This window comes from Lynx canadensis, chromosome F1 (assembly GCF_007474595.2).
Source record: "Lynx canadensis isolate LIC74 chromosome F1, mLynCan4.pri.v2, whole genome shotgun sequence".
Lineage (NCBI taxonomy): Eukaryota > Metazoa > Chordata > Mammalia > Carnivora > Felidae > Lynx > Lynx canadensis.
The window spans coordinates 38,669,242-38,695,929 of NC_044319.2; the positions used below are offsets into that span (position 1 = coordinate 38,669,242).

At 39.6% G+C, this 26,688-nt stretch overlaps 1 protein-coding gene across 2 annotated transcripts in view; it reads left to right on the top strand.

Moving 5' to 3' along the window:
- The window catches only part of NR5A2 (nuclear receptor subfamily 5 group A member 2), a 135,618-nt gene that overhangs the window by 20,948 nt on the left and 87,982 nt on the right, over positions 1-26,688 (top strand). The gene's annotated exons all lie outside the window — the stretch shown is intronic.

Consider the following 26,688-nt stretch of genomic DNA (forward strand, 5'->3'; position numbering starts at 1 on the left):
AGAATCTTATGACCTTGATTTCAGGACGATCACAGCTTAAGTTTATGGGGCTTTTATTCTATGTAGCTCTTAGTCTAGGGGGATGGAATTTCATGTAAACTATAGGAAATTTTTTTTTTCTTGAATAGTAGAATGTCTTTATTCCCTCTAACTCAGATGGTTTATGGCTATAAAATTTAAGTCAACGTGAACCAGTACCTAGTGAACTTCTTAAAAATTATCAAGTAAAAAAGCTGTAGTATATTGGTGCCAATTTAAAAGAAAAAAATACCAAAATTTAGTTGTGTTTAGACCCTAAAGAGTGAAAATGATACCACCAGTTAGTAGTGTAAAATGGGTTTTTACTACCTGTTTACCTTGACATTAGGTGGGTAAAGCCTTTGTTTTCTGAGCAGATTCCAATAGGATGTTTACTGTCATTGGATGGGGATTGGGCAAATGGTGAGTGCTAGTCTACTTGGCTCAGGTTTTAGTTCTCATAATCTATGCCTCTCTTTGATTTTAATGGATTGCTACATTGTAAACACGGTACTTGTTTGTATAAGGATCTCTGTTTAACTACATAATTATTTTATTTCCTGAAACTTAAGACTGAATTAATATGGGAAAGTGCTATAGAAGTTTGGAATCTAAGAGTACCTCCCATAGCACACATGGTCGTCAGTGGTTTCATTCTCTGTTCTAAGAACAGAAGTGAATCCTGGATTTGATTTCTCAGTGTATCTGTTACAAAACCTATTTCTTCCTTTTACTGTCACGGGAGTAGATGAGGCTGCTAGACATCTGTGGCTTCTGATCACCTAGGACTTTTGGAGGAGATTTAAAACTCTTGAGGAGGACAGTACAAAGCAGACCTTTAATGTAAAGGGTGGCCATTAAAAACTGTCTGTGTAGACGGACTAGGGAATATGGAAGCTGTGTGCAAATGGAAGATGGTGCTTTTCATAGCAGATGTCCTTAAGCACTGTGATTTGTACAGGGAAACAAAAGTCATCTGAACAGATCCAAACCAGTTGGTAGAATGCTACCACAATGCTGTTGAGACTGTTTCCCTGTCCAGCTCTTTACTCTCTTGTCCTTTATCTTTCCATTTAAAGATGACTTGAACGTGGAGATAGACACTAGACTGCAGAGACGACAAGCAGAAAGTATTGAGTTAGCTCGTCAGGCCAGATGTTTTCCGAGTATGTAACCACCTTGTGATAATCAAAGTGTTTTTCATTAAAAACAAAAACAAACAAAGGAAACTTCCTGGTGTTTTTACATTCACAGCTTTGTCCTTCAGTCGGCAGGTAAGGTATCTGAAATGAAAATGAAAATGACAATTTTAGGTGAGTGTAAAAGTGAGGAAAGCAAAACTGACCTTGCAGGCAGGTGGACTAGCTTTGGGTCATGGCTTTCTTTGGTACTCAGTAACTGTGTCTTGATAGGCAGGATGTCAATCTCCGAGCCTTAGTTTTCTCATCTGTAAAATTGTACATGTGCTGTTTATGGTGCAGGGGGTATGACAGTATTTTCATTGAAGAGGTTTTACAAGGAATAAGTGAGACTATGTGGGCAAAATACTTAGTACTGGGAGCCTGGCATATATTTTATACTCAATAAATTATTAGTGTAATTTAAAAATTGTTATTATTGTGGTTTTGTGATAAGTTTGTGTCAGTTTTACATAACACCATCTCATATTCAGCATAAAAACATGCATTTGTGCTTTCTTGCTAATTTGACATTGGGAAACAATGTTACCCCATGTGTTAGAAAGTAGTGTCATTACATAATACACAGTCATAACTACTACTAATCAAAGATGTAAAATTTGCCAGGCAGTAAGGTGGGTGTAAGATGAATACAAAGTTGAGTAACATAAAATAGTTCCTCTCAAAGATTTTATGATAAGCAGTTTCAAATATCTATTAAAAAAAGAAAAGCAGCTGAAGTTGTAGTTCCCAAATCCCCGGGGAAAGAAATCATGCATATCATTTACGTGTCAAAAAGGAGACATTGGAAGGGAATAGCGCCAGCCACAGTTAGGACCTGAAGGGTGCTACGAAAGCACTCTTCCTCTCCACATTTCTCTTTTCCTTGCCCTGCAGCTAAATTCTACAAGATTCTTTTATAGGGTGTGAGGTCTCATATTTGGCTAAAATATAAATACCTTTGGGAATGGAGTTATAGTAAAGCATCATCAGTCATTTATACTGTTTAATGCATTTATCAGTCTTTCATGAGAAGATGCTTTGAAAAAAGGAAAGGGAAAGAAAGTACAAACATTGGTGGGGGCGCCCCAGGAAAAGAGGTAGGAAGCACCCCCATGAGAGGAAGACAAATTTGACCCACTTTCCAGTTTGCCTTGGGCTGATGTGGAAGAGTGATTCAATAGAAGTATTTTTCAGAGACAAAAAAGTAGAATTCAGAATAACTTAGGGGCAGTTTAAATATAGAGTTGGAAGGTAACTATTCACATTCAGAAGAATTTGTATTCTTTTCATTTATAAATTTACCTTGTCACAAATAAGTAAGTTGTTGGGAGCCCACATTGAAACATGTGTATTGTGGTGTATGTCTTTACTTTGAGAGAGAGAGAGAGTGAGCACAAGTGGGGTAGGGGTAGAGGAGGAGAGACAGAATCCCAAGCAGACTTTGTACCATCAGCACAGAGCCCGATGCGGGGCCTGAACCCTCAAACTGTGAGATCCTGACCTGAGCTAAGATCAGGAGTTGGACACTTAACCGACTGAGCCACCCTGGTGCCCCTAGAAATACAAGTTTTTAAACTGTGACCTGTAGTAAGAATGTATTTTACACTGGAACTTGGTGTACCAAAACAGATCTCTCTCTCCCTCTCTCTCTTTCTCTCTCTCTCTCTCTCTCTCACACACACACACACACACACACACACACACACACAAAACAAACTAAAGTTTTCACTAGACATTACACGAACTTCTCCATGCCATGCGCTCTGATGTTTTCTATTCTATTCTGCTTTAGTCTAATTTGCTTCATGTTTTCAAAAATTTCTGGTCATCACCCACTGAATTGATTGCATGACCCACTAATGAGGCATGATCTGCAGTTCAAGAAATGTTGCTCTGGGGAAGGTTTTGTGGACCATCCACTGGGCATTGCCTACCTGGCATTGCTAAGAACAAGTCCAGAAAAAAGCCTCTTTCCCCTGGCATGGCCTCCAAGACATCTCTGAAACTTATAATTTCCTCTCAAAGATTTTATGATAAGACAGTTTAAGAAAGGCCACTGAAGTTATAGTTTGCAAAACCCTATCTTCCTGCAAAAGTTGTGATTTTTAAATATCATTTGGGAAGATGAATGCTCCCCTTTAAACCTTTGTCTTTTTTTTTTTTTCTTGTTAACACAGCAAATTACCCATCAAGTGATATACTAATAGGGCAGATTGCTTGTATCTCTACAATCCCAAGACGAAAAGTCACTTATTTGTTCCCAGAAAGTAATAGCATAATAAGGCAATTTTGCAAATGACCCCTGGCTCAGTCTCCCAGGACAATTTACACTCTCCACCATGTATAAAAGGAAGGAATACAGATTTCATTTGTTTACTATTTAAGAGAACAGAAGGGCCAGAGGAGATTTGGTGGGTTGTTCTGCTTTTCTACATGTCTACAAGGTGCAAAAAGATATTCTAGGTCCTATTCAAAATATCATCATGAGAAAGAGGAAATTACAACTCCCAACATCACAGTTAATGAAATAGGACACAAACAGCAAAAGAAAGAAAGAAAGAAAAAAGGACAGTATACTCATAGAAAGTGTGCAGTTTCACAGCTGGAAGATGATTAGGGAAGAGGAGATAGAGGAAACGTAAGTGAGCTGTTTGTTTTCTCTACACCTGTAAGGGACAATTCTAATTCTAATCCAAGATACTGGTGTGAGAAAGACAAAATCATTATTACAAAACTAGTAGCTTTCAGGGCGCCTGGGTGGCTCAGTCGGTTGGGCGTCTGACTTCAGCTCAGGTCATGATCTCACGGTTTGTGAGTTCGAGCCCCGCGTCGGGCTCTGTGCTGACAGCTCGGAGCCTGGAGCCTGCCTTCGGATTCTGCGCCTCCCTCTCTCTCTGCCCCAACCCACTCGCATTCTGTCTCTGTCTCTCTCAAAAATAAGTCAACATTAAAAAACAAAAGTAAAAAGCAAACAAACAAAACTAGCAGCTTTCAAAACAGCACATGTGCATCAAAAGAGTTGCCATGACTAGAAACCAGATTTTCCAGAGTTTGAAGACATGGTGATCATTTGACCCACCTCCTGCTTTTACATATGAAGAAATTGAGGCAGGAGTGGAATTGTGACTTGCTCAGGATGATACAGTCAGAACTGGGACTGGCAGATTCAGAAAAGCAGTACTTTGTACAGTCCCCCTCTCCACCCCCAACACACACACAGGCGCACACACACACACAGACGGTATAACCTTTGACCCTGAAAACACAGGCCTTTGCCAGTGAAGCTAAAGCAAATCTCTAGGTTATCAGAAGTCCATCACTACCGTCCAATTACTAAATCACTAATAATCAGTGAGACAGATTTTCTCTGAGCCCAGACAACCAACCCCCTGGGAGTGAATGAGTCACTTTAGAAAGCTACAATAATTCTTTCAGGCCACGGGGGTATCGTTCAGTAGAGTAGATCTACCAGCTAGCACTTCTGAGCCTTGAAAGCGTGTCCGGAGCATCCTTTAATACCTTACCCTCTACACATAGTATACCGTCTGGGAGAATCTGGGTCAACAACCACATACGGGTGGTGCTCAGCAGTTAAATGGTTAACTACAGTCATATCTTGTGTTCTACTCAATGCCAGGCATATTCAGCATGGGTTACTTTTTATGCATGTTTGTGAAAATACGCAGAAAGTCGGGGCGCCTGGGTGGCGCAGTCGGTTAAGCGTCCGACTTCAGCCAGGTCACGATCTCGCGGTCCGGGAGTTCGAGCCCCGCGTCAGGCTCTGGGCTGATGGCTCGGAGCCTGGAGCCTGTTTCCGATTCTGTGTCTCCCTCTCTCTGACCCTCCCCCATTCATGCTCTGTCTCTCTCTGTCTCAAAAATAAATAAACGTTAAAAAAAAAAAAATTTAAAAAAAAGAAAATATGCAGAAAGAGAATACATGGTTGTAATCAAGTGATAGATGAGCCAGTAATCATAAAAGTGTAAGCAGTGTTTTCTGAGGTAATATCTTAAATCCTGTGCACTTTCTAATTTTTAAACCGAATCTATCTTACAATGGCCGATAATCTTGACTTTTTTCCTTGTGTTTTTCAAAATTAAGAGCAAATTCAAGATCTCCTCACGCTGCTGAAAGATCTGTCTTTGTGAGTCAAGAAGACTGTATGTTTTCTTTGTTATTTTTCTCTCATCTGGGTCTTAAACATCTCACGAACACAAGAGCAGTGAGAAAATAATTCCCACTTTGTTGAACAACTAATGAATCTGGAGGATCTATTTGATCTTCTAATGAGACCAGATGTCTTAAGAGGATTCTGGGAATGGATATATAAGAACTTCCCCTCGATGAATGATTCTGATACAAGTAGGAATAAAAAAAAAATTCTAAATTAATCCTGACTGAAACACATAACTGGCGTTTCTGTGGAAAATAGGTCTCAGAGACTCAGGGAGTTTGTGCCAAAGGAATTCAGCCACGCCGAAGCCAGTTTCTAAGCGCAGTTTTGTCTAAAGGCTAGAGTAGGATTAAACCTTCTCTTTTCTCTGGTCTATGACAGAAGCTTTCTGAGCAAAATTTTACTTATTTCTTTTGAACATTCTAGGTCCTTTTTCCCAAGCCTTCGTTCACCTTTCCTAACCAATACAGGTTTATACTCTGAGATTTCATTGGATCTGCCCCAATTTTAAGCTATATTCTTTAGTAAGCTTACTCAGCCCTTTTCTATACGCATGTAGGGTAGTGGTGGGGAGCATAGACAAAGCCCCTGCATAGGGTCTTTCCACATTCACCTACTGTCCAATCCCAGCATCCCTTCCCACCTCCTCACTTGCTCTTGTGGCTTCCCAGAGTTACAGTTAGTCACTTCACACGCACTGTCTTTTCATTCCTCTGGATGCCAAGTGGTTACTCCTGGGAGGAGATGATATGCAGGAAACAAACTTCAAAGTGATTCCCACTCAAGAGGAGAGAGATTTTTCTAACTGAAGGAGAATGAAAACACTTATCACCATCTTACTTACTCTTCAAAAGATGTCGGAATGAAAGAAATCTGTCCTACGTAGGTAGAAATGGGAAAACTAACTTTTCTTCCACCAGAGGTGGGCATGGAAGTTTTCTTCTGAACTTGTGAATTTGGAGAGAATATTGGAATTGGCAGGTTTGACTCGATGGTCTGTCAGGTCTCTTCAGGTGTCAGACATCTGCTTCCATGATTTCTTCCAGGTAGACTTAGAAGGGAAGCCTCTGGTTTGGCTGATGGTATTAAGATTTGTATTATTCTAAGCTTACTTGCTTATGCCCATGCAACTGTATACATGTCTATTATCAGTTAAGGAATCCAGTATTTTAATCTTTCTTCTTCACTACCTACTGGATGAAACCACTCTTCTCAGTCAATACCTGTTATTCCTATGGCTAGTTCTTTGGTGGGCAGCTGACAATGCCCACCTGACTGTGAAAATATGTAGTCTTTACCTTCTCTGTTCTTGACAAGGATGTCAAGAAAGTACACCAGGCACCCTGAAACTGCTATGTGCTAGTTCTTTTTATTAAGGTATAATTTATATTCCCTAAACTCGCTCTTTAGTGGACAGTCAAATATAAATCACTTCCCCAAATTCTCCTGTGCTCTTTCTCATAGACAAGGCCTCTCTCTACCCAGCTCCTGTCAACCCTTGTTTTTGTCCTCATAGTTTGCAGTTACTTTTTTTAAGTAAGCTCTACACCCAACATGGGGCTCAAACTCACAACCTTGAGATCAAGAGTTGCATGTTCTATTGACTGAGCCAGCCGGGCACCTCAGTTTGTAGTTACTTCTTAACGTTTATTTATTAATTTATTTTGAGAAACGGAGAGAGAGAGAGAGAGAGAGAGAGAGAATGAACCAGGGAGGGGCGGGGTGGGGGGTGGGGGACAGAGGATCTGAATCGGGCTTTGTGCTGACAGACAGCCCGATGTCAGGCTTGAACTCACAAACCACAAGATCATGACCTGAGCCAAAGTCAGATGCTTAACTGACTGAGCCACCGAGGCACCCTGCACTTACTTACTTTTTAGAAGTATTAACTTTGCTTTATTCTGTGAGTATGCATTTAGAAATACAGACTCAGTTTAGACTCTAACTTCCTGAAGCTTGGTTTCAGTGTGGTGGTTTCCATGCAAACATATCCTCCATGGGAAGCCAGGATATTTGGTAGGAGTGTTAGTAGTGATGATCATAGCTTCATACTGGGTTTGCTTGTTCACACACCGATAAGCTTCCTGTTCCTATTAATCTTTTTGTTATCTACTAGAATCACGGGGAGAGCATGAGAATAGCCAGCCACACCCAAGAAATCCATGTTTAACTGGCTTGGCCATTGTCAGGTGTCTAAAAATGAACAATGAGAATAGGAAGAAAATCAACATTTTCCTTGCTGTGCTCAAGGTCAGATGGTGAAGGGGAAGAGAAGTCCCTTTTATTGGGTGCTCGTTATTTGCTTGCTATAGTACTGGGTGCTTTCAGGCCATTTTCTGGTTTGATCCCTTAGAAAGCCCTCTGAAGTGAGCATAGTATAAGGTCTCCCTTTGGTGAGAGAGTCTGAGTAAAGACTTGGACCATTGCCATCACATAACATGTTCTTTCCAGAGGATATATCTATCCATCCACCCCTTCTCATGCTAGGGATCATAATAGCCCATAGAGACACTGAGTTACTTGATTACTAAAAATTTGCTACCTTCTTTTTTAACCAACCAGTCCTTTCAGTCTACTAATCTGTTAGTACCAGCAAAATTAACCAAGATACTTGAATCAGTTTGGTTTCCAGGGGGAATGAGAAAGATGGGGAAAAAAAACAAAGACATGGAAAAAACCTTGAGAGGTAGTTTACATGTAAGGCGTGGGATAACATTAACAGGTGAGAGTTTAGAGAAGACTCAAGGTCACAGACAAACACTTCCAGTTTTCCTTGACTACAGAGTTTGGACAATGGTTGATAATAATAGCTGCCATTTGTTGAGCTTTACTATGAGTCAGACAATTGTTACACTTTACATGTGTAGGAGTGATAACACTTTACATGTGTTATCTCATTTAACACTAATTGATCCCTGTGCAGTAGGCTTTATTATTCCCTGTGTGTAGATGATACTAAGACCTAGAGATATCTACTGACTTGCCCCAAGTCACATAATTAATAGTAGTGGTAATGCTGTCATTAAAACAAAAAATGTAAACTGTAAAGTACTTTATAATCGTAGCCATTATCACTGTGCCCATATCTGTATACATTACAATAGGTCTTAAAGGACCTCTGTTACCCTCAACCTGCTTTATCTTAAATTGGCCCAAGGATGTGCAAATTCTGTCTTTTTTTTAATTAGATGAGGACATTGTAGGAATGGAAAGTAATGAACAGTTCAGTAAGTTAGCATCAGAAGAGGGTCATGGTTGCCATTGGTTGAAGAGTCCCACTCCAGAGCCTCTAAACCGTCATGTGTGAAACCTGACTGTAACTGGAGGCGGCGTAGAATGAAGCAGTGACAAGCTAGAGCCCACTCATGCTCCCAGTTTAGGAACACCTGGTAGCCCCCCCCCCCCCCCCAGTGCCTCCATTGTCCCAGCTCCTGCTGCATAATTACTAGAAGCTGTTTGGCTAGTTCGTCTGCTTAGAAGCAGTTGCCTACCTGTTTTCAGAGAATAATTATGGTCCCTGCTTACTGCATTACTTGAACTTACCCATCAGGGCACACAAATTGCTCACAGATCTTATGGAAAGTCTGTCCAGGTTAGCTCCTTGGTGTTGGGGAAGTGGAGCTCCTTCAGTCCCTATGCCCCCTGGGTCCCCCTCTGAACGCCATATCCTCTGTCCTACAAAAGTCAGGTAACAGGTAAAAAACTCTGAGAACATGACTCATGTGTGACACCCCTTAACACACTTTGAAGGGATTTGCCCTCTGAACTTCTGAGGTAAAATAGGTCTTTTTATTTTCCAAGATAAGTGAAGAATGACTTTGCTCTGACTTATTCTTCTACAGCTTGGGAAGTAGATCATACAAATCTTTGAGGGCTCAACATCCATTTGCAGAATGGCTGCATAGACATTGGGCCTTTAAGCTATTCTTCACTTTAAAGACATTAATCTCTAACCCAAGAACACCACCCACACTCAAGAACAACGACCCACACTGCATCACCGATTCCAGCAGCTGAGTCTTTCTTACATGACTGATACTTAAAACCTACTTCCGGCTGCACTTCTGTGTTCTCCGTGCACCAGGCCAAGCTCAGCCAGCCAGCGGCCTGGGGCCCGGCCACCATCTCTGGAGACACTCTTATCTTCTGTGTCAATTTCTTCATTCTCCACTGCCTTCCACGTCCACCTTTCCTTTTCTTTTCTTTCTGTCCAGACTGCCTTTGTTTTCTTTTCTTTCACTCCACTTTTCTGCCTTCCCTTTTTAAGCCTCCGGCTTCTCAAAGGCATTTGACTACATTACTGTAGTCCCCCTCCCCCCATCCACCCTGCCCCTCCTCTGCAGAGGATAAGACCTCCAGTGGATGCCTGTAATTGCACATAGCACTGAACCCCAAATATACTATTTTTTCCTACATATACATACCTATGCTAAAGTTTAATTTATAGATTAGGCACAGTAAGAGATTAACAACAACTAATCATAACAGAACAATTATAACAATATACTGTCATAAAACTTATGTGCACGTGTTCTCTCTCATTATCTCTTACTGTACTATACTCCCCATTCCTGTGATGATGTGCATGATAAAATGCCTATGTGATCACATGAAGTGAGGAGAATGATGGAGGCACTGTGCCATGGCTGACACTGGGGAAAGTGAAACCATCGTGAAGGGGGGACTACTGTACTTTGTAGAGCATAGTGGTTCAGGGACCACATAGTTGCCCCCTTGGCTGTATGTGCATTTTCCCCTCAAGTGAAATGTGGAGCAGTGAGGGGACCAGAGCTCTGTAGGTGCAAGGAGGGATAGAGAAAGCAAGAAAAATAGTTGGGTAGCTAGGCCCTAGGAATGGAGTGTATTCAATGATAGTAGATAGAACTTCTATGTAGTTGTTCCATGGTGCAAGGTGACTTCCGCACTGTGGCATTTTCTATTGGGGGTAGCAGGTCAGCTTTAAAGGTCAAAAGGGAATATTATGGCTACAGGTTCAGCAAAGGGAGTATGTATGAGTCCTCTGTATCTCTCATAGTCTTCCAGCTTTCAGATAGTGAAGAGAGTTTCTGTGCATGGCAAGGCACTTCTGTTTCAGGTGTTTTAGCCACATCTCCACATAGTCCCACAGATGGTTACCAATGTTTCCCTCACGTTTAACTTCCTCTTTGGAAATCAACTTCAAATGCCATGTTGTTGACCTACCATGACCAAGTCTATGAATTTTTCGTGTACGGTGTACTCTGAAGGAATAGCCAAAAACTTTGAGGAGAAATATGTGCAGTCTGAAGTAGACAGAACTATGGGGCACAGCTGCTGTTCACTTTTCTCTTAGAAAACTAAAAGAAAACCACATTATCTTGAATATTTAGAAATGTCACTAGGATTACACAACGTTCAGGATTAACTTTACAACCAAACTTGATCCGACTTCTAATTCTGTAAGAAAGCTTTTTCTTTACATGACAGATAGAATAATTGGCCAATAGGTCCAAAGTCTGTCCTTCATTGTGCAAGGAGAGCATTGCAAAGGCAGAATGTAACCTCACACCGGTGCCTTTAAAGGCACCAGGCCTCTGTCTTTCATTTTGGGAGCATGGGCGTAACTGGCCTTTCATCAATGGTTCATAGTGTTGGTTTTTAAAGTCTACAGCAAGACCACCTTCTATGAATTGACTATCACATTTCTAAATACCCTGTTTACAGAATATTTTACCTGGGAGAGCAGTATAATTATTTCATTTAAATTAAAAACATTTTTATGGGAATGAAACACAGTAAAAACACAGGATACATGTTGAATTAATGCACTCAAGACTTAGAGGGAGACAGACTCCTCAGTGGTAAAGGCAACACATATACCTCTTGTCTTTTAAGCAACATTAAATATACATTCTTGGTAATCTGACAGTTCTCAAAATGATGTTTTAAATGATTTCTTAATTCATGTTACTGATTTTATACAGACACACCCACATTCATTTGCTAGAAAATAATTACATGCACCCAAGTAGTTCTCTCTGGCAGAACTTGTGTGTATATATCAAGGGTTTGAGGGCATATCCTGTTTTCAGGCATGTTCTCTGAAATGTTGGCTCATTCTAAGGTCTGTTGTTTTATTTTGACCACTGTATCCTGCCTACTCTAAAATCACTACAAATGCTTCTTTACCACACATATCTGATCATCACAGTTGTGATTTTTTTGATCCAAAGTTGCAATGAATAAGAGGCTTTGCTTGTTGCCTAACTTAAAAACAAAACAAAGCAAAACAAAAACCACAACCTTTTACTACATTTCCCCTTGTAAAATAATGATATGGATTAGTGTTTTTGCAGAAGTGTTGGCAATAGAATTCTTCAAAAGTTTTCCTTTGGGTGATGAAAAGCTGTTATGTTATTTTGACTAGCTAATCAAATGTAATTGGGTAGCTTGAAGTGCCTTAGATTTTCCTTGTGCAGTTATCAAAGTGGGAAATGTAACTCGGGGAGCTGATGAAAGGCGTCTCTCATGGTATTCTTTCAATTATAGATCTTACAGAGTGAATGAAAGAACAGGTCTGCTGCTAAAAACTCGGAAGCCTGAAACGCCCCTTAATGTTAACTGCTGTATTAGCTAGTTAACACGTTATTATATATTTTAATTGATTCTTGCTCCAGCTTTGGAGAAAAAAATATTCTGGATCCATTGGCAAGTAAATTGGGCGGGGGGCAGGGGGCAGGGGGGCGGAGGGTGGTGGTGGTGGAAATGCTTGGGCACAAAAACATTGCTGTTTACATTAGGTTCAAATCCTGTCAGATATTTAGTGGAAATAATAGCTCTGGTTCACTTTTATGGGGAATAACTTGCTTTAAAAGCATTCATATTTTGCACTCCTGTATTGGGATTCATAGTTATGAGTGTTTTGAAGGAGTCTTATTTGACCATTGAGAATTACTTTTATGATTTTTATCAATGAAATGTTGCAATCCTGAAAACGTAACCTCATTGCAGTCATATATTTGGATGGGTGCAGCTGAAGGTGTAGCTTTCGAAACCATCCACATACTATGTCTGCATTTCACAAGGATATAACATTTTTCTTTAGGGTTGTGTCACACTCTCAAGCTGCCCCTAAAACATTCCCGGCATGAATAATTTGTTATGATTTAGGATTAGGTTAGATTCAATTTTGGTTTGTTTTTATTTATTTTTTAATGTTTTATTTTATTTTTGAGAGAGAGACAGAGTGTGCGTGAGCAGAGGTGGAGCAGAGAGGGAGACACAGGATTCAAAGCAGGCTCCAGGCTCTGAGCTGTCAGCACAGAGCCTGACGCGGGGCTTGAACTCACGAACTGTGAGATCATGACCGGAGCCGAGGTCTGGCGCTCGACCCACTGCACCACCCATGCACCCCAGGTCAGATTCAGTTTTTATACATTTAGTAATTCACTTGTTCACTAGCTCATTCATCAAACATTTAGTGAGCTCCTACTGTGTGTCTATCTCTATGCTAACTTGCTAGAGATAAAAACAAAAGTAGTCTTGCTACATGTTAAGCCCTCCAGGGCATTTTTCTCAATTAAAGTAGAACTCCTTGGCATTGATGCAGCACTAAAATACAATGGCAAACCCTAACGTGGAAATCTTGTGCAAGGCATGCAGATGATCCTGACTTTGCTTATACCAATGTTTAAGGTTATATTTGAACTGAAAAATGCAATTTAATTCTCATAGACAACAAGCCAACCCTTGAGAAACATGGCCTTAGTCCAATATTGACTGAAAAGGAGGGAGACTTGCCCAGAATATAGTGCAAGCTCTTTGGAGGGCACCTAACCCAGCGTAGGGGAGGGGGGAGGTAATATCTGAGGAGAGTCTTGGAGGATGAGCAGGAGTTGTGAACCAGGTGAGCCAGTGGGGGTGAGGGGGGTCAGGGAGGCATTGCTAGCAGAGAACACGTACAAAATCAGAAGTGCTGGCATCGTGCTTCTGGGGAACTGTGAATAATTCCTATAGCTGAGGGAATAGCTGAGGGTTGAGTGTGCAGGGAAGTGCCAAGGAGTACAGTTAGACAGGTGAGCAGGGGCACTTACATAAAGTCCTTATGTATGGATTTTATTCAAATGAAAGGGAAGCCTCCAGAGGAACTTAGGTACAGGAGACCCAGAGGTATGGGAAATCTACCATGGTAACTGTTGGACAATGCGTATACTGTGTTATTTCATGATTTTGGTTTTGGTATAGATTTTCCTTTGCATCCCAGCATTTAGTTGATAGTGCATTCCAACATGGTCTTTTTATGTATAGCTTAAATTTTGTTGTTGTAAAGAAGGTATATGGTTGATATCTTTGACATAATTACGTTTGTTATTCTTTCAAGCAAGCCTTTTCCCTTTAGGTAAATTTCACTTATTGGTGATATGTATATATTTGAGGTGTTGGTCCTTGTTTTGTGTGTAACTTAAATAAACAGGATGTTTTAATATTTTTTGAGAGAGTGATAGAGAGCAACTGGGGGAGAGGCAGAGAGAGAGGGAGACAGAATCCCAAACAGGTTCTGCACTATCAGCACGGAGCCCAGCACGTGGCCTAAACCCACAAACCGTGAGATCATGACTTGATCCTAAATCGAGTCGGATGCTTATTTATCGGCTAAGCCACCCAGGTGCCCCAGTATAACATATTTTTTGACCAGGATGGTTAAAAGAATTTTTTAACCTCAAAATGTCTATTGCTATTTATGTCTTAGTCATTTATTTAATGGCACCAAATCAGCCTTTCAGTTTATATACATATTGAAGGGGGGCAGTCTGCCCAGTGTACCTAAAGTGATCACACATGAGCAAATTACTTGTGCCTAGGTCCCACCTCCAACCTGATGAATTACTCCTTCTTCCATTCAGCATATGTTCATTAAATGCCCACTATGTGCCAAATCTTATTCTAGACCAGGGGATACCGTAGTAAATGAGATCCACAAGGGTATCGCTTTTATTAGCGCTCATAGGAGGGAAGCAGATGATAAGCCAATAAAAATACTGAGAACTGATAGCATAAAAGAGTAGTAGGGTGTGGGGAGGGAGGGAGCTCTTCAAATCAGAGAAGTGGTATGAAGAGCTGATACTTGAGCTAATAGTGAAATAGCAAGAAGGAATTAGGCTTGCTAAATCTGGAGGGAGATACAGAAGTGCAGGTATAGGAACAGCAAGTGCAAAAGCCCTGAGGTAGAAACTAGCTTGGTGTTTTCAAGAAACATGAGGAAAGCTAATGGGGGTAGAAATCAGTGATGGCGGGGGTGGGGGGGTGTGTGTGTGAAGTGGCTCTTGATAAGTCAAAGAATTTGACATGGTCCAGCTCATGTAGGGCTTAGACTCCATCAAATCCTCATTATAAAAATGTTGCTGTGGCTACTGGCGGGAAATGGAAGTAGAAGATGCAGCAAACCAGGAGGGATATTATGGTAGCTGAGATCAGGACACGACAGTGGAGATGGGAAGAAGTGGACTGAAATAAAGCTGACAGTGTGCTAAAAAGGGCTTTGAGAGAAAAAGATGACACAAGAAGACTTAGGTTTTTGGCATAAGCCATTGCGAGCCATTTATTGAGAAGGGGAACATAGAATCTCCAGTAGCCAGGACTGCACATTTTCTAAAAAGCTTCTGAACACATAGTTTCAGATGCCAGCCTTGGTCTTTTGATGTCTCCTTTGAGAACTACTGATTTATTCTGATCCCTGTTTTTGTTCAAGAGAACACAGCTGAACCACCCCATTTAGATAAGAATTCAAACTCCTCTCTACAATCCTACACAGTCTATGTCAGAGTTTAACAGCAGCCATGACATTGTTTTATACACACCTTAAATCCTTTGTGCAGGTATATGTCACTCCCTCTGGGTCTGTCAATATAGTCAAAGCATGAGGTTACCCTCCACGTGATCCTAATCTTTTATTTTAGCTGCTTCGTGAAAAGCTAAACATATTCTGTCATTAAAGGGATCCAAACTTGTTTCAGTAATTAAGGCTGAAGAGTCTCGTTGAGGCTGGATCCCTATGCTGACCAAACTGACCAGGTTGCAAATTCAATCTAAGTGGCGCAGGAAATTAACGGCCAAGAACATACAGTGTTTGCCCCACGTGACTTTTTTGTTGTTGTAAGATTGGCTCTGAGCTCTTCTGAAGGAAGAGGGGAACTTTGGACCCCTTGTTTGTTTGATTTAAGTTTATTTATTTTGAGAGAGAGAGAGAGAAAGAGCTTGCCAGGGTGAGCATGGGGGGGGGGGGAAGGGGGAGGGAGTGGGAGGGAGGGGGAGACAGAACCCTAAGCAGGCTCTGCACTGATAGCAGAAACCAAGATTCTGATGCTTAACCCACTGAGCCACCCAGGCACCCCAGACCCCTTGATTTAAAGGTGTAGAATACTACCTTTAAAAGTATTTTTCGGGGCACCTGGGTGGCTCAGTGGGTTAAGTGGCCAACTTGGGCTCAGGTCATGATCTCGCAGTTGGTGAGCTGGAGCCCCGCATCAGGCTCTGTGCTGACTGCTCAGAGCCTGGAGTCTGCTTTGGATTCTGTGTCTCCTTCTCTCTCTTCCCCTCCCCGACTTGCACTCTGTCTCTCTCAAAAATAAATGAACACTCAAAAAAATATTTTTCTTAGTTCAATGTGGATTCTATAGAAGAATTTGACCCAAAGTTTGAGGTCAGTGCCTGGACATAGGCCCAGTTTGTTTTCCTCCATAGTCCTTTTTAATAAGAATAAAATTCTTTCTAAGCTTTATCTCCAATCCTTTAGTTCTCTTTGTTCTTTTAAAAACTTTTACAACTTTCTTTTCTATAGTAACGCAGAATATCCAAGCTATGCTCTTTCCAACGCTTCTCTCCTCCCAATGCAGAGCAGGGGCAGGGTTTGGCTTATAAAACAAATCCAGGGATTCACCTACAAAATTGTAAATGAGCATAAATATGTCCTACCAGAATTAATAACCCTGTTCATAATAATGAGTGTTTCATCTATTAGAATTCTTCAGTCTCCTGATATTCCAAAAGGTCTTGGTTTTTCACTACTTAGCACCTTACTTACTTTACTTCTAGGCATTGGAAAAGAGTGGTATAATTTTGTCTGATATGTTTGCAGTTGAAAAAACCTCTAGCCAGTTCACATATTAGCCCGTCAGTGGTCACTTGCAGAGATGGAACCCAGCTTTGTGGATCCTGGAGCTTACGCATTTTAGGAAGCTCTTGATGAAAAAAAAAATGTAAAAATATCTCCTCTTTTGCGCATTTTACAAAAACAGACCTTGTGTTTACGAAAAACAGACCTTGTGTGTACAATCGCTTGAATCCCTGGAGAGCCTAGAAGTGCCTGGACATGGGATAGTTTCTGAAGCTTAAACTCATTAGTTGCAGGTAAAAGTCTTCTGATTTGCACGTGTAGACATTCATTTGTACTTCTTTCATACAATATACATATGTGAAATCACCACGATAGACACTTAAAATATTTTATAACTCAATGTCAGCCACACTTCAATAAAGCAATAAATAAATAAATAAATAAATAAATAAATAAATAGTAGCTGGGACCGAAGGAGTATATGTTAATTGAATGAAGGGATGGAAGTAGTTTGAAAAGTAATGGGAGTGAGAAAGCAGTCTAATGACTTCTATGAACCAAGACATATTTTGGAGTGTCTTTTGATTTTTATTTTTAAATAGTTTACAAGTCAAGAATATCCTTTCAATACAGTGATTAGGAGATTTCATAGACTGTTTTCTGCATAATAACATTTAATAGAAAGTCTGTTCTAAGAATTGGATATATAAATAAGTCTGAATTAGAGCTGGTTTAGGTTGCTGGCTTTTGCTCTGTGAAAAGGCACCATACCTGATGATGTATGGACATGAGCAGTGACAATGTTCATTCACCAGAGTGTCAGTCTTTGCATGTAGGCTCTCAAGTGAAGGGGAGAATTCTGGAAGAATTTGTAGGGAATAGTCGAAACACATTGGCATACTTTGTAAGAGCAAGTGAAAAACGAATTTGTTTTTTGAAATGAGAACAAAACTCCCTACTTTTCCTAGATGTTCAGTACATATCCTTTTATGAGGTGGTCTTTTTGAGTCATCTTCTTTGGTTAAGAATTACTTACTCCGGGGCACCTGGGAGGTGGCTCAGTCCATTAAGCATCTGACTCTTGGTTTCAGCTCAGGTCATGATCTCACAGTTCTGTGAGTTCGAGCCTTGCTCTGCACAGGCAACGAGGAGCCTGCTTGAGATTCTGTCTGTCTCTACCCCTCCCCCACTCACCCTGTCTCTGTCTCTACCAAACTAAATAAACTTAAAAAAGAAAGAAAGAAAGAAAGAAAGAAAGAAAGAAAGAAAGAAAGAATTACTTACCCAGATCACTGACTGGTAAGAATTTAGAGATCAGTCACATCCCATGTAGAACCACTTTGATTCATGTTCTTTGATTGCTAAACTAAATGTATCCTACAGGATGCTTTCAGAGAGAGGAGTTAATATCCACCAAATACTATTTCACCTGCTTTTGAAGTTTTGGTTTTTCTACAGCTTTGAGCCCTATCCCACTTCACCTGAGGAGTTAGAAAAAACTCTAATATATCAATAATTAGCTTAGATCTGAAAGCACTTTGCTGCACAGATGTAATATTTTACCAAGGTTTCTGAAGTAAAGAGTATTTATTTTAGTTTAACGTGCCAAAACAAAACATTCGGTAAAAACACAATGAAATGGCACTTAAACTAACATCGGTGCCCAAACTCTATTATTCTAGTACATTTGAGTGTAGGGCAAATCCAGTTGTTAAATTATCCCATATTGAGAATCAGTGAATGAATGTCTCCATAATTGCCCTCACTTTTCCTGACCCTTTCAGTTCCATCAGTTTTAGAGCAGGGGAGTAGAAAGTATTTTTATTCAAAGAGAGCTTTTAAGATTGAATGCTATAATTAAATGCCGATTGTTTTTCTAAATAGACTATTTCAGATAAAAAAAAAAACTAATTGTCTCCATTCTAGTGGATTTTAAGGTTGTGCTGAAAAGCAGAGCTGATATTCAGTGAGACCACAAGAGCCTGGACCACCTGTGTTGCTCAGCATCTCACTACTTGGAGGTAGAGCCAATTATAATATTTAATGGATTTTCTTTTTCCCTGAAGATCTTAAGTTGATCAATTTAAAAAGAGATGTATACAGATGATCTGCCGTTTGAATTTGTGATTCAAACAGTCTATGCTGTGGAATAAAGGGCTCAATGGATATGGGATGTTAGTTAGGTTGACAGAATATACATTCTTGTTGTCTTAGAGGAAAGATTTGATCCATTGTTGATATAACCCTTTTGATAAGGAAGTACTTGTAAAGGGATAGGATGTAACTTACTTATCAAAACTCAAGGTGAAGGAATAGAAGGAATCTGGAAAAATAAGTCTTTCCACTTTTGGATGCTTCTTACACTAGGAAAACTATTGGCTTCAAAGCAGATTTCTAGGTATGACCACTTATAGAGACCCTGTATTCAAGAAAGCATTTTGAGGAGCAGGGGAGCGGAAGGAGGCACTTTTTTTAGTAATATATTTTCTAACCCTATTATGTAGCAATCAGATATCTTTTGCAATTATAGTCTGCTGATTAGTAAATTAATGGCGGGTTAGCTATAATAGCAATTTTGCTTTGATAGCAAGACAAAACTTGAGTGATTTGAGAATGCATGATCTATAATGTACGTGAAAATATTTTAAGCAAAACATCTAAAGGTCAAATAATAAGGTTTCATATAAAACTTGCGGGAAAAATGTTTTATACCCCTCCCCCCATAGAAACCTGTTTTTAGTTAATACGGAAATGGGAGTAAAATATTTTATTGAGCCTAAATATAGGCTTTCATATATTAAAAGAAAAGCTATTTACAGGTAATTTGTTACTAAATAAAATCTTGGAGGAACACTTTAAATTACCAAAAAGGTAAGGTAACAATAAACACAGGAAATATAAATGAATAAAGTGTTCACAGCGTCATGCTGCTTTCTGGACTATAAATAACCCCCCCAACTCTGCCACTATTATTAGCTTGTATGAACAAAAGAAGATTCCAGAAATAGAAAGGGGAAGAGCATCTAGCTGAGCCTTATATTCCATGGCATAGGAAATGTTTCTAGCAAGCTCATGAATTTAGGGGGTTAATTGATTTTTAAAAAGGACATTTCCATGCTGTCTGTTTGCCAAGGAAATTCTTTTACTGGCATGTTTGTAAAATTGGCAGGCTGATGTTTCCTCTGGGTGACACAAGGTGTGATGAAGAATTTTATCTTTACTTCCTTACTAAAATCAGCACTGATTGCTTGCCTTTTTCTCAACTTATTTGGTTACTATTATCAGATTACATCTATGGACGATCTGTCGATGCCTCGAAGTTGCTGCAGGGTGGGCAGCCCTGGAAAGGAGCCAGGTCTCAGTTTTACCGGGGCCGCCAGTGAGCTCTATGACTTTGGTCAAAGCATTTATCCCTGGCCCACAGTTTCCTGATTGATTAATGTAGCAAACATATATTGAGCCCCAATATTCCAGGCATCGTGCTAAGCCAACAGGGATACAGAGTAAATAAAAATACCTGGTCCCTATGGCTGAAGGAGCAGACTTGTGAACACATAATCAGAATTCACAAAGAACATATTATAGAGTTGATATGTGTGAGAACACAGGGCAGAGGAACTCTGTCTACTTAAGGAGCCCTCGGAAAACATTTCTATTTTATCTTATTTTTTAGAACAAAAGGACTCACGTGAACGAATATTATAGATCTACTTCTCATTTCTGATTGTTTATTAATTTGTTTCTTTTTGATAACTAAATTGTGAGTACAATTATTTAAGAGCCGACTGTGAAATTGTACTTGAAAGTGACAGAAACACAAATTTCAAGTACTTTTGTTTTATTTTTTTAAGTTTTTTAAAAATTTATTTATTTTTGATAGAGAGAGAGAGACAGACAGAGACAGGATCCCAAACAGGTTCCACATTGTCAGTGCAGAGCTGGACCTGGGCTTGAACTCACGAACTGTGAGATCTTGACCTGAGGTGAAATCAAGAGTCAGATGTTTAGCCCTGTTTTATTTATTTATTTTTTAATTGGTATAGACCAGAATTAAATAAAGATTAACTTCTCCAAATTTGAACATGTTTTGCCATAAAGAGTAATGATAGTGATTATTTTTTAAATAGTTATGTTTTTGGTGATTTTCAGGATATGAAGTAATAAGATTATTTTTTAAGAGATTTTATTTATTTGTTTATTTTGAAGGATAGAGAGAGAGCGAGAGCAAGAGCATGTGCATGGGGAAGGGGCAGAGAAAAGGAGAGACAGAATCCCAAGCAGGCATCTCACTCTGAGCTCAGAACCAGACATGGGGCTCAAACCCACAAACCACGAGATTATGACGTGAGCTGAGATTAGGATTTGGACACTTAACCGACTGAACCACCTAGGCACCCCCAATAAAATTAAAAAAAAAAAATCAATCACTTATTCACAAACTATAGGTATATTCTGATGAAAGACATCATCTTCTTTTTTAAAATATTTTTTAATGTTTATTCATTCTTGAGCAAGAGAGAGAGACAGAGCATGAATGGGGTAGGAGCAGAGAGAAAGAGAGAGAGAGAGACAGAATCTGAAGCAGGCTCCAGGCTCTGAGCTGTCAGCCCAGAGCCTGATAGGGGGCTCGAACCCACGAACTATGAGCCAAAGTTGGACGCTTAACCAGTCGACTGAGCCACCCAGGTGCCCCCAAAGAGATTATCTTCTAGGCAAAATAGGTAGTATTAGAATTACCTCTCTCCAGTAGAAATTTATTATTTTCCTATGACCGGACAACTCTGTGATTATTTCATTTAGCAATTCATTCAACAGATATTTTTGTGTGCCTGCTATATGCAATGTCAAACTAGGTAAACAATATCTTACAGAATATGTTCCAGTGTCTTTTTAGAATGAAACCTTTAAAAAGTACATGCAAGTCGGATGTTGACTACATGTCCCACCCACCCATCTTGACTCCATGTCCCATCCACTTTTGTAATATGTGATCCCATTTTCAACAACAGAAAAGAAGGGAAGCCTCTTTGCTTCAGCAGTATGCAAATTAATTTTGACTATGCAAATAATTTGAGCACACATTGATTTAGAATTACCATTGTGAATAATCTTCACTTCCAGTATTACTTTTGCTAAAAGTAAATGCCAATCGGAAAAAGTGTAAAACAGAACAGATATCTGTCCTGTGCACTTGAATGGTTATTGATGGGCTAGCATAAACCATTACCTTTACGGGTTCAACTGCAAAAGTCGCATGTCTGTGTCCTGTGTCCACCTCTCCATTTATCCCATTCATGCTGGCTTTTCTCCCTGCTGGTGTTTCCCCTCCTCTTTTTAACAGTTTGAACTAAGGCGTGGATAGACTAGCCAGGAGTCTTTTTGAGCCCTCTGCAGCCAGGTTCCCGGAAAATGTAAGCATGGTAGTTTGAATTTAGAATAAATACAAGTGTATATAAAAGCTCTTCTGGTTTCATTTGATTTTTTTTTTTTTTTTTTTGGTTAAGAAACAATAGTGTTTATTTATCATGTTTGGCTTACAATTTCTTTGGTATTCAGTTATTTTAATTTTAAAAAAGAAACTAAACTCAATAACATCTTTCAGAAACAAAGTAGTTTTCAGTTGAGGGTGGGTGGGTGAGGAAGTTATATGAAGATTGAGTGGGAGCCTCAACCCAAGGACATAATAGACAAGAAACAATTTTTTTTCTCCCTTTTCTTCAGAAGTAGTCTTCCGCATGGTTTAATGTGCTAACATAACCCCGGTTCCAATATTTCAAAAGATACAGAACTTCCCAGCATGATGATAAAGTTTTCCTGTGTTCCAATAATAAAACCTGAACGTACCAGTGATTTCCAGTTCCTTTGTGGCTCAGCAACTTGTGAAGACCAACTAACTCCTAAGTACTCAGCCTGCAGTATCAGTGTGGGAGTCGGAAACAGATGTTCACGGGACAATGCCATTTGTTGTCACTGTCGATACTATGTGGCAACTTTCCCAAACGAAATTGTTTGTGGATGGAAAAGAATGTAAGCAGTGATTCATGCCCAGGAATTTTTTTTTTTTTTTTTTTTTTTTTTTTTGGCTGCAGGCTAACCATATTTTATTTGTTTTAAATCATAGAACATTAGTGGATTAAACGTTTTAGGATAACTTACTATTAGAATATCTTTTCTTTTTTTTTTTTTTTGGTTCAGCATTTCCTTCTAAAAGGAGTGACTATTTTAGGTGGTTTACTGAAAATATTAAATGCCTTACTTTTATCTGAGAATTCAGATAAATGAATGCCATGCTTTCAGCAGTATTTTTGTTGATAATTTGGAAAGACAATTCAAAATAATCAGACATTAAGTAGAAACATATTTATTTGGTAATATTTGGCATTACATGATCTTGGTTTGAAATTTTCATGACTATTACAAAGGAGCATCCACTAACTCATAGTTACTATAAGAGACAATTAGTTTATCTGTGCAAATGAAATACTAACTTATAGAGAAGCTTAAAATGTGCTCACAATGGAATAGACACAACAAAGCTACTTAAAAATTAGACTCACCATGTGAGCATGTGCTATGGCACATACACAAACCATCTTTTTCAGGAAGAAAACCTAACAAGAATTCAAAGCATAATATCCATCATTCGAGTGCCGTTTTTATAAAAACAAATTTTAATCCACAAATGAAAGTCTTTTAATGTTTATTCATAACAACAGATGCCTAAGGCCATAATTATAAAATGTTTTATGTTCTTTCAAATAGTAGGTATCTCTTATAATTAGGTTTCTACATCACAGAAAAATTATTTTAAGAGACATGAAACAAAATCTGACTTTTAAACAACAGCCAAAGGAAAGATTGGGATCATAGGTAGTTGAAGGGTCCTAGACTAGGAAGCGAGAGTCTGGAGTCCCAGCTGCTCTAACTGGTCACGTTAATAAACTACGGTTGTGTGCCCCTCTCTTGCTCAGCCTTCTTTGTCTTGCCTGCAAGATGATGGCTGGGGCTAGATGACTTCTAGGATTCTTTCAGGCTCTCACCATTTTTCCTTTAGTTCGGTAATAAAACCTTTCAAGACCTCAAATTTTACTTTCTACCATTCACTCTCAGTGACTTCTTTGGACCACAGACACCTTGGAGTATGTGATGAGAGCTCTTCTTAATCTTCCCCGAAAATGCAGAAACAGAAAATTTTTGCATGCCATCCTAGGACTTCACAGACCCCTGGGAGCCTCAGGGAGGTCGCAGGTTAAGAACCCTGTGACTCTCTAAAGAAGGTTGGTATCCCCATGCTTATGTGAAGATTTAAGAGATATTTTTAAATTGCTCTAAACTTCAGCATCCAGGCCTTCCAATTATTTTGTTAAGGTTGAGAGTTTTTACCTTCTGACATTTCTAAGTTAGAAATTCGACGTTGGTGTCAGCAGGGAAACACACGTTAGTCGACCAACCAAGGACCTGTGTTGTACTTGAGAGAAGTACTGTGTGTGCACAACTAGAGTATAGGGTTACAGAGGATGCCACTGTATCCTGGCCAGAGTCTCTGCTTTAGAACAGGAAATGAATGAACTAAGGCATGCTTGCATCTCTCCACCAGTAACCCAAACTGGTTATTGTTGTTCTTAATTGGTGGAAAATTCAAAATTAAATACTCCCACTGAGAAAATAATGTGCTTACGGAATACTGGAATATGCAGAGTGACTGGAGAAAGCCATCATTTAAGTAATAAATGCGAACCAGAAATTAGTTCTAATTCACATTTGAGAATATTATAGGGGTACCTGGGTGGCTCAGTCGGTTGAGTGTCCAACTTCAGCTCAGGTCATGGTCTCGCGGTCCGTGAGTTCGAGCTCCGTGTCGGGCTCTGTGCTGACAGCTCAGAGCCTGGAGCCTGCTTCAGATTCTGTGTCTCCCCCTCTCTCTGCCCCTCCCCTGCTCATGCTCTGTCTCTCTCTCTCAAAAATAAATAAAAACATTAAATAATTAAAAAAAGAGAGAATATTATAAGCTGCTAATTTCCTTCCAGTATACATCTCTGTTTCTTAAACCATTCATGGGTAATTATACATTTTCCTAAATTGTCATTTGGAGAAAACTTTGGACTTTTAAAAGTGCTTTCATAGACAGAATCTCATTTGATCCTTTAGTTACTATCATTTTTTTATGCGTAATGCATAACTAAACCTATGTGATTTCATTTTAATGAATAGCGTTAAGTCTCAAAAATTTACTAAACCACTTATTTCACCTAGAAAATGTAGACGCTTCAGGGAAATTTCTTTTTGCCTTCACAACTAGAGCTTTTAAATTCTCAGACTGAAAATTTTTCATGGCCCCTCTTTTATACTTTTCAAATTCTATTCATTTCTCTGTATTAAGGTCAAATTAGATAGATTTATGTTGCCCATTCTGGCATTCATAGAAACCATAAGGATTACCAAGAAAACAGAAATTCTAATCCTGATGTTACAGGAAAGCCCCCAATTCGACTTGACAGAAATGATTTCAATTAGGGAGTCCCTGGCCTACCTTTTCTATTTCACCAGAACAAATGTTATTGGTATAAGGGGAAATCCTTGGATACCAGATAACCCGCACACTCTGTGGAGCAGAGTTACTTAGAGCTCTCCGAATCCCATCTTTGATCTCTGGCGATATTTTTCTCTGTTATGTCACAGAGGTCACCTGGCTCATGTGTGACAAACTGCCTGCATAAGTCACAGTGCCAGTGGCAGAGATTTGTAACCATGCCCCTGGTCCATTGCCTTTGAATTATTTCACAGGCCCGCTGCTTTACATTTACACTGTGTCGGAAGATGAACAGGGGAAGGGAGTAAAATCAAGGGCAGGGTCTCATCCTGAAGGACAAGGGGAAACAGGTGGAAGGTTAATGGCCCTGGAGCGATTCCACAAGCCTCTCCAGCTTGATATATGGGCCTCGGGCCTAAAACGGGCATTGGCTTTCAAAGATATATTATTTCATTTGAGGAGAGACATTCTGGAGTTCCTGCATTTGTCTGCTGATAGATGATCCTCTGTCCACAATTGGTTATGGCGTGTGAGTTTTCCTTGGGTCTGCTCCCGTACATAAAAATTTTGCTGAGCTCTCCAACCTTTCACATGCCTTTAAGAATGGGACGTGTGCAAGCCCGTTTGGCAGGCTGTTGGATTTTTGTTGCTGCTATTTTAGTAGTTCCTTTTGAACCATGAGGCAAGTGGGGGATGAAAGGCACTTCTGTTCATTCATACATAACTTGATAAGAGTGGCCTTGCCCCCCCCCCAAAAAAAAGGGGGACAAAAACGATGTTGGGAATCAGACATGTGGGTCAGTCTGGGAAGATGGGCTCAGTGCAACAGTCATTTGGGTTTCAAAAGTGACTTCCATAAAAGATCGGCCCGACCAAACAGCTTTGGACTTTGTAACTGTTTTGCACTCTCCTTAAGCTTTTAATAAATGGCTTACTCTATTTTATTACTGTGTTCAGAAAATTTGAGGTGATTTGGGATACAGGGGTGAGCCACTAGTTAGAAAAAGATGCTTTACACAGAGGCTGATGATCGATTTGCCCAACAAGAACTGCTGGGCAACGCTACCAAAAGTATGTCTAATGGCTCAAATGTTAGAAATGAATTGGTCACTAGATTAATGGAACCAGTCTCTTGAATTAACCTTGTGTGGCCTTTAAAAAGTTGTCCTCCAGCGTCTAAGACTGCAAAAGTCACTTAGCCCCTGCCTCCAAATATTCATGGATTAAATATTCATTAAAATCTTAGGAATTCTAGTATGCCTTAATTTATAAGTATTCTAGAATCAGTTATTGACTGTGGTTTGGGGTGTGTACATGTGAAACCTTTGACTTTATAATTCCTGGTAATTGTTGTACTAGCCTTGACAGAAAGAGAGTGCTTAGTTCTTGATAAGGTATTAAGTAAAAATGATCTCTGTCACTCACTGTCTAAACAAAAGGTGAGTTTCCAGTTCTTTTGTGTTCCACTGCCCTTGTGTTTGGTGAATACTCACATCACCTTATTAAGTGTCAAAATTCTATTTGTGGACATTTTAAACCCGAATGGCTTTGTCAAAAGCAAATTCTTCCCTTGAAGAAACTTTGCATTATCATTATAGATATACTGGTATTTATAAGAAGTTAATATTGGGCATCCAGTCTGATAAATGAATACCAATAGGAATTTGATTTTTGAATGAGAAACACTGATTAT